Below are 12010 nucleotides of genomic sequence, written 5' to 3'. Positions count from 1 at the left end.
TGGGGGGAGGGGCGGCAGGGGAGGTATGAGTTGATCACCCTGGCTGGATTTATTGACTCCCTTTTAAAACAAGGAAAGATGGGTCGTCACTTTCAATGCTTCCCTAAAAGGACTGGAGCTTCTATATGTTCCTCCCATTTGGGTCTCTCTCTCTCTCTCTCTGGGTGAAGTCCAGGGTCATAGCATGAGGTGGCCTGAAGGAAAGTCCCATGTGAGCGACCTGGGAAGCATATTTGAGGCCACATGAATGAAATTAGAGCAGGAGTCTTCCCAGTTACTCTTCTCAACTGCAGTCCTGGACAATAGTTTTATTGCAGACTTGTGAAAAACCCAGACCAGAGCTATTCTACTTAGCCATGCCCAGATCCTCAGAAATGGTTAGGTAGTACATGTTTCTGGTTCTCACCCACTAAATTTTAGGGTTATTTGTTACACAGCATAGATAACTAATATAGTTGTATCAGTATTCAGTATAGCTAATTAGAAGGCTAAAGATTGAAATTATTTTTTGAGCTTGTGATATTAGGTCTGTAAAATGAGCTTTGCCATACAGATCATAATCACAGTCCCTACTCCTGTTTCTACAAGTGCTCTAAACATAGACTTCTGCTTTCTCACATGCCCCCACCCAACTTACAAATATTCTCTATATGGGCAGGGAAGGTGGCTCAGTGGTAGAGTGCTTGCCTTGCATGCATGAGGCCCTGGGTTCAATTCCTAAGTGCCACATAAGCAGAAAAGGCTGGACGTGGCACTGTGGCTCAAGAGCACTAGCCTTGAGCTGAAGAGCTGAGGGACAGTGCCCAGGCCCAGAGTTCAAGCTCCACAACCAGCAAATATATATATTCTCTGTGTCAATAAGTACTCTCTTCTTTTTCTGGCTCTCTCCAGCCCTGATGTGGAGCCAACTCTGATGATTATGATGAGCAGTCCTATCAATCAATCACAATGTTTCAGAATCATATAATCAAAGAATAGGGATTAGAGAGAGACCAATGAGGTTTCTCTGATTGTAACTATAACAAAGGTAAAATTGTAAGCACAACCCGAGGGGAAAACCTCAGTACCAATTCCATTCCCTTCCCTGCCAAGATGTAAGCACCAACTGAGATTTCTTTTTCATTTTTACCTTTGCAAACAGAAATCATCAACACAGAAAAGTAGAGAAGTATATTGAACCCGTCACTCCTGTATCCATCATCATCTTCATCAATAACCATCAAACACTTCAGAACATTCTATTTCTTCTCTCACTTCTCTGCCTGCTATATATTTAATCCCCATTTGGTCCACTGGGTCATTCAAATTTCATACACCGTCTCATCTATAAATGCCTCATCTGCATATGTAGACCTAAAGGACAATTTTTTTTACAAAAACAAATCCAGAGCTAAGCTGGTGGCTCCTGTAATCTTAGTGCTTGTGACATGGCAACAAGAGAAGCTGAAGTTCAAGGTCAATGTGGGCTATACTGCAAGTTCCAGGCCAATCTATATAGAGTGACCTCATCTCCCAAACAAGTCACAATATAAACAACCAAAAGCAATAGATAGATAGATACAGAGAGACAGACAGACAGACAGGCAGGCAGGCAGACAGGCAGGCAGACAGAAAGACAGACAGACAGACAGACAGACAGATATAAAACCACAATATCCTTACGCTTAAACTTTTGAAATCATACTATTTCTTAATGGCGTCAAATATCAAGCTGATATTCATATTTCCCTAATTGTCTCATTTTACAGGGGTTTGTTCAAATTGGGATCCAAACAAGGTCTCTACTTGCATGTGATGATTATAGCTTTTAAATCCATCTTAATTATGGCCCCTTCCTCAATCTGCCCCACTCTCCAGGTTACATGTTGAGGCAATCTTCCCAAGTTTGGTGAGTACACTATTTTCTCATTGCTACTAGTAACATCTGCTAAACAAAGTACTGAACCCTGATTTTATTTTATTAATTTTACTTATTGAAATAATGAACAGATATTGTTACATATACCTCCAATCCCAGCACACAGGAAGCAGAGGCAGAAGCATTTTGAGTTTGAGGACAATCTGAGCTACATAGGGTGACCCTATCTCAAAAAGCCTAAATAATAAAATAATGCTGTTTTGCTTGTTTTCCTCCAAGGGCTTGCTATATAGCTAGGTTGGCCTTGAACTTGAAGTTTTCCTGCCTCAGCCTCCCAAGTGGGCTGGATTTGTTTTATTTTGTCATCCTAGGGATTGAACTCAAGATCTCATGTACACTAAGCAAGTGCTCTACAACTGAGCCACATCTCCAACCCTGAACCCTTATCTTTAAAGAGCTTTAAGAGGTATGTTTGGTCTTCTACCTACCATTGAAAAGTATTATTTATTAAAGAAAGAGAATCTGGACATACTTTGTTCTGAAAATGATAGCAATCCATTTCACCTGACAGTTGATATAACACTTTTTTTTAACTATACTATTGAGGTACATGTCATGAAAGTCAAAGATTGTGTTCTGTGGATGCTGCCTTTACCATAGCTTTTAAATAATAAATGTGAGACCAAAAAAAATGTGTTTCAACAGCAATACACATTCTGATGCTGCAGACCCTTCTCCTAGGACTCCTTTGGGTTACTTAACTTTTATAGTCTTTGCTCTATAAACTGAGCTAAACCTAACAGTATCACAGCCCGCTGTCTCACTGAGACCTCTTACCAAGCTTCTCCTAAGCTAAGCATCTGCGGAGAGTTGGTGTGAAGTGTAAACACAGGGGATCACTGGTACCTGTGAATTTACCTGGGTCCTTGGGATGCTGTTAATCTGCACAGCTCTGACTGCTGCTAATTCTCCTCCAGCCTACCTCCTCCCTGAGGGCCCAGGAGGAAGCCAATTCTCAGCACCTGTTCACTCTTCAGAACGGGTTCCCTGGGCTCACATCTCACCCCTTGCACCTAACACTTGAGCAGGCAAGTTCTGTCCAGTAAACTCAGACGTGTGAACCTCATTCCTGTTTACTCCTATGGTGTACCTGCCTGGAATTTATTTGTCCATCCTTCAAACAGGCAAGAGTTCAAAGCAGGCCTACACACACACACACACACACACACACACACACACACACACACACACACACACACACACACACACACATATATATCTTGACTCAATTAACAAGGGATTCTAAGCCAGTCTGGAAAACTTGGTTGCCAGAAAGTCCCTGGAACAACAATTGGAATAAACCAATAAAATTTTAAAAAAAACCTACAACAGAGCAATTTGTGAAAATGTCAAGTGTAGCACACCCTTGGTGACCCTCGTAACCCTCGAAGTGAACTTGGAGATGTCAGGCCCGGCCTTCTCCAGGATGGTAGACGTAGGTAGCTCTTCTACTCTTGGTGTTCCCACTTTTCCAAGTCTTCACCACACCTGGCTCCATGGATCGCCTATGCAACCTCTTCTACATGGCCCTGTGTACTTAGTCAGACAGTTGGGTTAGCTGGTCTTTCATGAGCAGATCCTTTTTCTGTGTAACTCTCTTCTCCTGGGAGTAGAAGAAGCATGTGTAACCCAGGTGGATGGAGCCAGTAAGATGACCATGTGCTTAAAAAGAAAAACAACAATAACAACAGCTCTTTTGAGAAAAGGGATGAACAGAGATGCCCAGAACCTCCATCCTTCAATGTGAAGATGCCCTGGCTTAACAGTTTTCACTCTCTTCTCTCTCTCCTCTCTGGCTTCCCTTTAAATGGTTGGAGGAATGAGAGTTTACTATTGTTTAAACAAAAGCAAATTCTTCTCTTAAGATGGATGGGCTTTCTGGAAACTCATGGCTGTATATGCAGAAAGTTACAGAGGTGATTAATTGATCAACAACCACAGCTGGACTTATATAGACAAGATTAAAGCAAGAGAGGGCCCTGATCCTAACTGTATTACTACTGTATGGGTGGAACCAGTGATCATTTTAGGATACTCACACTCAACTTACTTAGGAAGCTGGGGTAGGGGTCGGGGTGGGGGACAGAAAGGGACCAAAATCTAAAATTGGAAAAGAGAAGAAATAAAAGAGTATTTGCTTGTTATTTCATAGTGCCTTGCAAATCATTTTTTAAAAAAATACTTCTATAGGATCATGGTTCCCCTGGGGGATGGACTAGAGGGTAGTGGACAGGGAGTAATGGTCAATAAAATGTCACAAAGGAGATTTCCAGGGGTGACAGAAACATCCCCTATTTTGGAATGGTTGTGTGGATGCTTGCCTTATGATCAATCAGTGAACTATAAATTATACTATGCACATTTTTTTCCACTGGGTATGCAATTTGCTGCAATGTTGTATGCACATATAATATATATGACAAGTATATGTACATATGTATGTGTATTTCCCCATGGTTAACAGCTATTCCCTAAATAATACACAGTTCCTTAAAAAAAATTTCCAGTTACCTTTACATACTCCTTATGGAGAATTCTAAAAATTCACTCATTATTTTAAGTTTTCCCCAGTCTCTTTACTTCTGAGTCTATTGTTGTTGTTGAAATCAGGGTCTGGGTGCTGCCTCTGAGCCTCTTTGGGTTCAAGGTTAGCACTCTACCACTTGAGCCCACAGAACCACTTCCAGCTTTTTCTGAGTAGTTCGCTGGGGATAAGAGTCTCACAGACTTTCCTGGCTTGGAGCCATGATCCTCAGATCTCAGCCTCCTGAGTAGCTAGGATGACAGGCATCAGCCACTGGCTCCCAGCTTCTGAGTTATTTTCACATGACTTAATAAAACAGATAGGTGGATCTCACCCAAGCCCAACTGAGTGTAGGTGGGAAAGGAGAGCCTGGAACTTACCAGAATGAGAAAAACAAGAATGACCTTCCCTTTCTTGGTACCGCACACTGCCTGACACCACACCACTACCAGATCTATGGTAATGACCAGGCTCTGCTGTGGTCCCCTAACATATGGTTCGGTTTTATTCTTGCCCTTGTCCTCTTTTCTGCTTCCAGGAAAAGATGTCTAAGCCATGAATGTGACTCTTCAATGAGAGCCTCCTTTAATTCCTTCCCCCGTTCACTCCTACGCCATCAAGCCCAGCTACTGCGCACCATCCAGAACCTTCTGTCTCCTCCAGGACATCTGTGTATCCTCCACAGCCCCAGCTTTCTCTCTGCCTCTCAAACATGCCAGTCACTGCTGCACCCTCTTGCCTCTGCTAATTTTGTCTCTTGGAAGATCTGTCCACCACTCCCATCTCCAAAGTCATGTTCAAATGGCAATCTAAGCCCACAGCAAATGCCACTTCAGCTGTAGTTTCCACACTAGCTTCTGTAGATAGATGAGTCTATCTGTATGGAGGAAGAACTTGCCTACTGGCTTACCAGCCCAACAGAAAATGGCTCCATCTGTTTGAGTTCCATGGGTTTTGACTCGGCTCAATTACTATTTCCTCCTTTGAATGGGCTGTTGTGCTGCTTCTGTGTTTTCTTGGAGGGAGCATCTCAGGATCTAGCTCAGACCGACCTTGAACTCACTCAGTAGCCCAAGCTGGCCTGGAACTTGATCCCCTCCTGCCTCAACTTCCCAAGGGCAAGGATGACAGTGTGTTCCGCTACATCGGGCCCTCATTTGACCCGGACTCCAGTGAAAAATTAATAAATAAAGACTCCTAGTAAAAATTCACTGCTCTGCTCCCGGCCATGGGCCCTCGCTACTCACATTGTTCTCTTTGGTTCTTTGCCAGCGATGGTGATCGCTTACTTCTTGTCTGGCCACAGAAGTGATGCTGCAGATCCTCTTTCCTTGCTAAGTCTCCTCTCGCTGGCCAGCCTTGGGCCTCAGTAGCCAGCTCTGATGCCAGCAACTATAACTACTACAGGCTTCTTCTGCCAACAAGCAGCCATGACCCACGAGCAAGGTGAGCCTGGTAACTGGAAAACACACCGTGTCTGCCAGTTGCTGGAGCCTTCTTTGGTCACCTTCTGAAATGGCAGGCAGCAGATAGAATTACTCTAACCCTGAGCAGCGATGTCTGGTTGGACACTTAACCCCCTCTGAGCTACACTGACTTGCCTCTTCCTTCCAACCCTTTTGCCATGCGTATTTCCAGCCCCTTTCTTGGCAAGAGGCCTTCTTGGAGGGTGCATTTCTATCCTGACATGACAGACCTATTGTCCGGGGATGATCGGAGTTGTAGGGCTCAGGTGCTGAGCGCACTTGGGCACAGACTGAAGGCAGCTCAGGAAGGCCTGTGGCTGCCAACAGATTCCAAAGGACAAGCGCTGAACCCACAGAAAACAGTACAAATAATATGTATAGACCACCTAACAACGGATAGCATGTTAACACCAAAAAGGCTATGTGCTAAACCTGTTCAAAGAGCCTTGAAGCAACTTCGAGATCAACAAGTCTACATCCTCATTCTAAAGATGAGGAAACTGAGGCTCAGGTGGGGGAAAGAGCTGGCCCATATCACCAAGCCTGGCTCCACGCAAGCTCTCTCCAACTTTCCTATCTAAGCACTAGACTTCACAGGCCAAAACAAAGTCCAGGGTACAAAATACCACCATCCAGCCCATCTCCCATCTGCTCAATTGCTCTGAAGGGGTTTTATCCCTGACTCTGTTGCCTGTTAGTTTACATTGGACCTCTGTAGATAAGATCCACCATTGTAGATAAGATCCTGGTAGCGGTGCATTTTGGAATGGTTCTACATAAGTTGTGGTTTCTAAACCTGCATAGGACCACCCATGCACAAATTGTTTTCTTTTCTTTTCTTTTCTTTTCTCTTCTTTTCTCTTCTTTCTTTTCTGTTCTTCTCTTTTCTTTTCTTTTCCTTTTGTTGGTTATGGGGCCTGAACTCTGGGCCTGGGCACTTTCCCTGAGCTCTTCAGCTCAAGGCTAGCGCTCTACCACTTCAGCCACAGCAACACTTTCGGCTTTTTTTTTCTGCTTCTGTGATGCTAAGGAATCGAACCCAGGGCCTCATGCATGCAAGGCAAGTGCTCTACCACTGAGCCACCTTCCCAGCCCCTTTTCTTCTTCTTTTTTTTTTTCTTTGAGGCAAGATTTTACCATATGGTCTAGCCTGTCCTCAAACTTGTCATGTAATCCAAAGCTGGCTCTGAACTCACTCTCCTCCTCCCTCAACTTCCCTTCCCTTCCACTCCGAGCTTTTAAAATTCCTGGCTCCATTATAGTAGGTTAAGGACGAGGATGTAGACTATTTTTGTTGTTGTTGTTTTATTGGGGTTTTTTTGTTGTTTGTGGGGTTTTGGTTTGTTTGTGCTGGTCCTAGGGTTTGAACTCAGAGTCTGGATGTTGTTTCTTAGCTTTTTCACTCAAGGCTGGTACTCTACCACTTGAGCCACAGCTCCACTTCTGGTTTTCTGGTGGTTAATTGAAGATAAGAGTTTCACAGACTTTCCTGCCTGGGCTGGCTTTGAACCCTGATCCTCTAATCTCAGCCTGCTGAGTAGCTAGGATTATAGGTATGAGATACCAGCTCCCGCTCTCTCTCTATTTTTTTAACTCCCCGACTAATTCCCCTTTAAGACAAAATTAAACCACCTGTCCTTTCCTGACCTAGAGATTCCATGATTCTACATAATATGAACTCCCTTATCTCTGGCTCAATGATTACTCATCATTTCTAATTCAAAAAATAAAATAAAAAGGGCTGGGAAGGTGGCTCAGTGGTAGAGTGCTTGCCTTGCATGCATGAGGCCCTGGGTTCAATTCCTCAGCATCACATAAGCAAAAAGAAAAAAGCCGGAAGTAGTGCTGTGGCTCAAGTGGTAGAGCGCTATGCTTGAGCTGAAGAGCTGAGGGACAGCGCCCAGGCCCAGAGTTCAGGTGCCACGACTGACCAAAAAAAAAAGAAAAGAAAAGAAAAAAAGAAAAGTGTGTAAGAGTCTTACCTGTTTGTGGCTAAAGCCACAAGTACAGCTGTGGCTCTTGTACTAGAGCACTGGCCTGGAACACAAAAGCCCAATGATATTGTCTAGGCCCTGTATTCAAGCTCCAGAATCAGCACACATCCATACACACACACACACACACACTTTTTTTTGTTGTTTAGACATAAAGTAAGAAAATAGGCATCGAGAGAGAACGTGAAGGTGGGTCAGTCACCAAAAGTCTGCATCTGTACCTCCTTCAGCAGCGGAGTCCAGGAGTTCTCACTCAAAGTCCAGGAGAAGATGCTGTCCTGGAGAATAAATAGCAAAAAGGAGTCTTATGCAACTTGACCGTGGCCTGCAATGTGAGGAGTCAGTTAATGTGTCCATGTGCCGTCTCTCCATCCACGACCTGGCAGAGATCATCGGAGGTAATGCTTGCCCCATTGCACACAGCAGAGGTACTATAAGACACTGAGAGGACAAAAAGCCTGCTGGGAAGTGAGAAGTACCCGCTGAAATAACACTGCCAAGACATCCCCCCTTCCGTGTAACGTTCCCATTTAAATCCACCACGGTTGTATGAAATCTGAGCACCCTGACACCTTAAACCCCTGTTCATATAACTTGGGCTGGAAGGGTGGTCTCCCCCTCCCCAGTGGGGCTACTTCAATGTATAATTTATTGAACTCTGCCTAATGGCAAGACATGATTTTTTTTAAGGTCATTAGATTCTCTTTGTCTCCAGCTAATCCAAAATCCCAGTACAGACTTTGCACTCATGAGGATGCCCTGGTGGGAAGAGACACAAACCCTTGCAACAGCAAACACTGAGAACGGAGGGACAGAAGCTGAAGAGCATTGAATAACGTCCCTAGTGAACACCGGCCCCTTAGAGAACCTCTGTTTTATCTCTTCCTAGACTCTCTTGTCCCAGTTCCTACTCATCTTATGAGTTAATGAAAACCAGTCCTTAGAAATGAATGCCTTAGACAGGGTTGAAATTCCAAGGCTGGGAAGGTGGCTCAGTGGTAGAGCGCTTGCCTTGCATGCATGAGGCCCTGGGTTCGATTCCTCAGCACCACATAAGCAAAAAGAAAAAAGCCGGGAGTGGAGCTGTGGCTCAAGTGGTAGAGCGCTAGCCTTGAGCTGAAGAGCTGAGGGACAGCGCCCAGGCCCAGAGTTCAGGCCCCACAACTGGATCCAAAAAAAAAAAAAGAAAGAAATTCCAGCCCCCCGGTTGGCTTCCAGCTCTTGGTCCTCCTTCTTCAGCCTCCCAAGTGCTAGGATTACAGGCATGTATCCCTCGCCAGCTCATATCTTGTCTTCTCTTGTCTTGTCTTCTCTTATCTTGTCGTCTCTTCCCTTCCTTTCCTTTTCCTTCCCTTCTCCCACTCCGTCTCCCTCTCTCTCCCTCTCCACTCCCTCCTCCCTCTCTTTCTCTCTTTGTCTGGTAGCACCGGGGTTAGAACACAGAACCTTGTACTTTCTATGCACTCTACCACGCCCGCAGCCTTCAGATGTCTTTCGGAAGGGCACTAATTCCATTCCTGAGGGTTCAACCACCATGCCCTAATCACTTCCCAGATCTTAATTTCAAATATGATCACAGTGGGGATTAGGGCTTCCAGTATGGGTGGCATAAACATTCAACCATTACTAGTATTTGTATTTCTCTATTTCCCCTTTTTATTGTTAAAAAACAAAACAAAATGCTAATCATAGCCAGGTATACACTTACAAACCCAGAACTTGGGAGGCTAAGCCAGGAAGACCTAGACTATACAAAGAGACTCCATCTCAAAAAAAAAAAAAAAAAGTCAACCTACAAAAACAATAACAGGCTGGGAAGGTGGCTCAGTGGTAGAGCGCTTGCCTTACATGCTCAAGGCCCTGGGTTCGATTCCTCAGCACCACATAAGCAAAAAGAAAAAAGCCAGAAGTGGTGCTGTGGCTCAAGTGGTAGAGCGCTAGCCTTGAACTGAAAATTAAAAAAAAAAAAAACAATAACATAGGGAATGTGAATGAGGCTTAGTGGTAGAGTGCTTGCTTAGCATGCGTGAAGCCCTGGGTTCTATTCCTCAGTACCACATACACAGAAAAAGCCAGAAGTAGTGCTATGGCTCAAGTGGTAGAGTGCTAGCCTTGAGCAAAAAAAGAGCTCAGGGACACTGCTCAGGCCCTGAGTTCAAGCCCCAGGACTGGCAAAAACAAACAAACAAAAATAACATAAACCAATGTTTTCACCATGCAGATTTAACATGTGCAAATATAGCATGATATTATGTTGTATCTTCATGATTACTGTTTGGTCTTATTTAGACCTTTCCCTGATCCTGTTCTCTGAGAAGTAACTGCAATGCATCTATTTTTAGATGAATATTTATTTATTTTTAAATTAATTTACTCTATTGTTATCATAAAGGTGATGCACCTTTTTATATTCTTAGCATCTACCACGTATTCCTAAAAATATTACAATTATTTGGAGGATTTTAGAATTTGATTGAAAGATAGAACATAATCCTGAAACTTGTTTTTTTGTTTGTTTGTTTGCTTGCTTGCTTTATGTGCCAGCGCTGGGGCTGAATTCAGAGCCTGGGTACTGTGTTCCTCAGCTTTTTTTGCTGCAGGCCTGTGCACTATCACTTGAGCCACAGCTCCACTTCCGGCTCGTGGGTGGTTAATGGGATTAAGGGTCCACAGACTTTCCTGCCTGGGCCAGCTTTCCACTGCAGTCCTCAGATCTTAGTGTCCTGAGTAGCTAGGATGACAGGTGGGAGCCACAGGCATTCAGCAAAACTTGCTTTCTTTAAAACATGTATTTAATATTCTTTTTTTCCTTTGAGATGTATCCATAATTTTATATGTAAGTGCACTTTATTTAACTGTTCAGACGTTAAGCAAATTTAAAACCATTAAGTGGAGTGAGGGAAGGAGTGACACTGTCCAAAGAAATGTACTCTTTACCTGACTTACGTAACTGTACATCACCTTTATAATAACAATTAAAAAGTTAAATTAAGCTGGGCTCCAGTGGCTCACGTTTGTTATCCTAAATACTTAGGAGGCTCAGATCTAAGAATCGCAGTTCAAAGCCAGCCCAGGCAGAAAAAGTCCCCGAAGACTCTTATCTGCAATTAACCACTCAAACACCAGAAGTGGTACTGTGGCACAAGTGGTAGACTACTAGCCTTGATCACAAAGAGCCCCACGCCCTGAGTTCAAGCCCCACAACCAAAATAATTAATTAATTAATTAAGATAATTAATCTAAAAATTATTTTTAAAAATCACTGATTGAAAATCAGGACCACTATTTGGTCTTCTCTTTTGTAAATAGCCCTCAATTTATTTATTCCTTCTTATTCTGACAGAATTTTAGCTTTCATTTTTTCTGTTATAATACTGTAATGAAATCTTTGTCAGAGTTTCTGTAGGGCATATGCCTGGTGATAGGACCCGTATATCTTCCACAGAGAGTACCAAATTGCTTCTGAACTGGCTCCCAGTCTATGCTACCAGTTCTATGTGGGAGGTTCCTTGTTTGCCACACTCTCACTAATGGTAACTCTTAGTTTTCACTCAGCTGCTGAGTGTAAGATAACATCCCTACTTTTATTTAAGTTTGCGTTTCTGTGATTAGTGCTACGACTAACACCTCTCCCTGTCTTTTCCTCTTCGCTCAGCCTTTCAGGTCATTTTCTTGTTTGAAGTCTTCTTTTTTCTTTCTTGGTAGTAGGTTGTTTCTCAAGTCTTGACAGAATTTCTTAGTATATTCTGGATGCCAAGCCTTTGCTAATTATGTACAGTGCAAAGTATTTTTCTAAAATGCATTTTGTATTTTTAATTCTGCTTTTGATATGTTATCATCTAAGAGTCTTTCTCTGTCTCTGTCTGCCTGTCTGTCTGTCTGTCTGTCTGTCTCTCTCTCATTCAATATACTCAAATATATCAGATTTTCACTTAAGGTGGCAATTTGTTTGTTTTTGAACAGCAACTCTTCCCTATCCTGAGAGATGCCCTCCTATCAATTAATTTTAGAATGTTTCTTTTCATATTTAGATCTTTAATTATTCTGCAGTGCATTGGTGTGTATGACAGGGTGTAGGCATATAAATTAATTTTTGTTCATATGGATA

The 12010-nt window shown here is 43.2% G+C and overlaps 1 long non-coding RNA gene across 9 annotated transcripts in view; it reads right to left on the bottom strand.

The window, feature by feature from the left end:
- The window catches only part of LOC122124702, a 45109-nt gene that overhangs the window by 20482 nt on the left and 12617 nt on the right, over positions 1 to 12010 (bottom strand). For 5 of the 9 annotated variants that reach the window (XR_006150621.1, XR_006150616.1, XR_006150613.1 and 2 more), the window contains exons 1-2: positions 8124 to 8242; positions 3246 to 3580 (exon numbers count right to left, since the gene is read on the bottom strand). This is a non-coding gene — a long non-coding RNA (uncharacterized LOC122124702). Of the gene's footprint in view, positions 1 to 3245; positions 3581 to 8123; positions 8243 to 12010 lie in introns of those variants that run through there. The other 4 variants (XR_006150617.1, XR_006150620.1, XR_006150614.1 and 1 more) reach the window with 3 other exon arrangements.

Source organism: Dipodomys spectabilis, unplaced genomic scaffold (assembly GCF_019054845.1).
Source record: "Dipodomys spectabilis isolate Male_0828 unplaced genomic scaffold, ASM1905484v1 ptg000241l, whole genome shotgun sequence".
Classification (NCBI taxonomy): Eukaryota; Metazoa; Chordata; class Mammalia; order Rodentia; family Heteromyidae; genus Dipodomys; species Dipodomys spectabilis.
The sequence above is the reverse complement of the archived record's forward strand: the minus strand, read 5'-3'. Positions and strand labels throughout refer to the sequence as shown.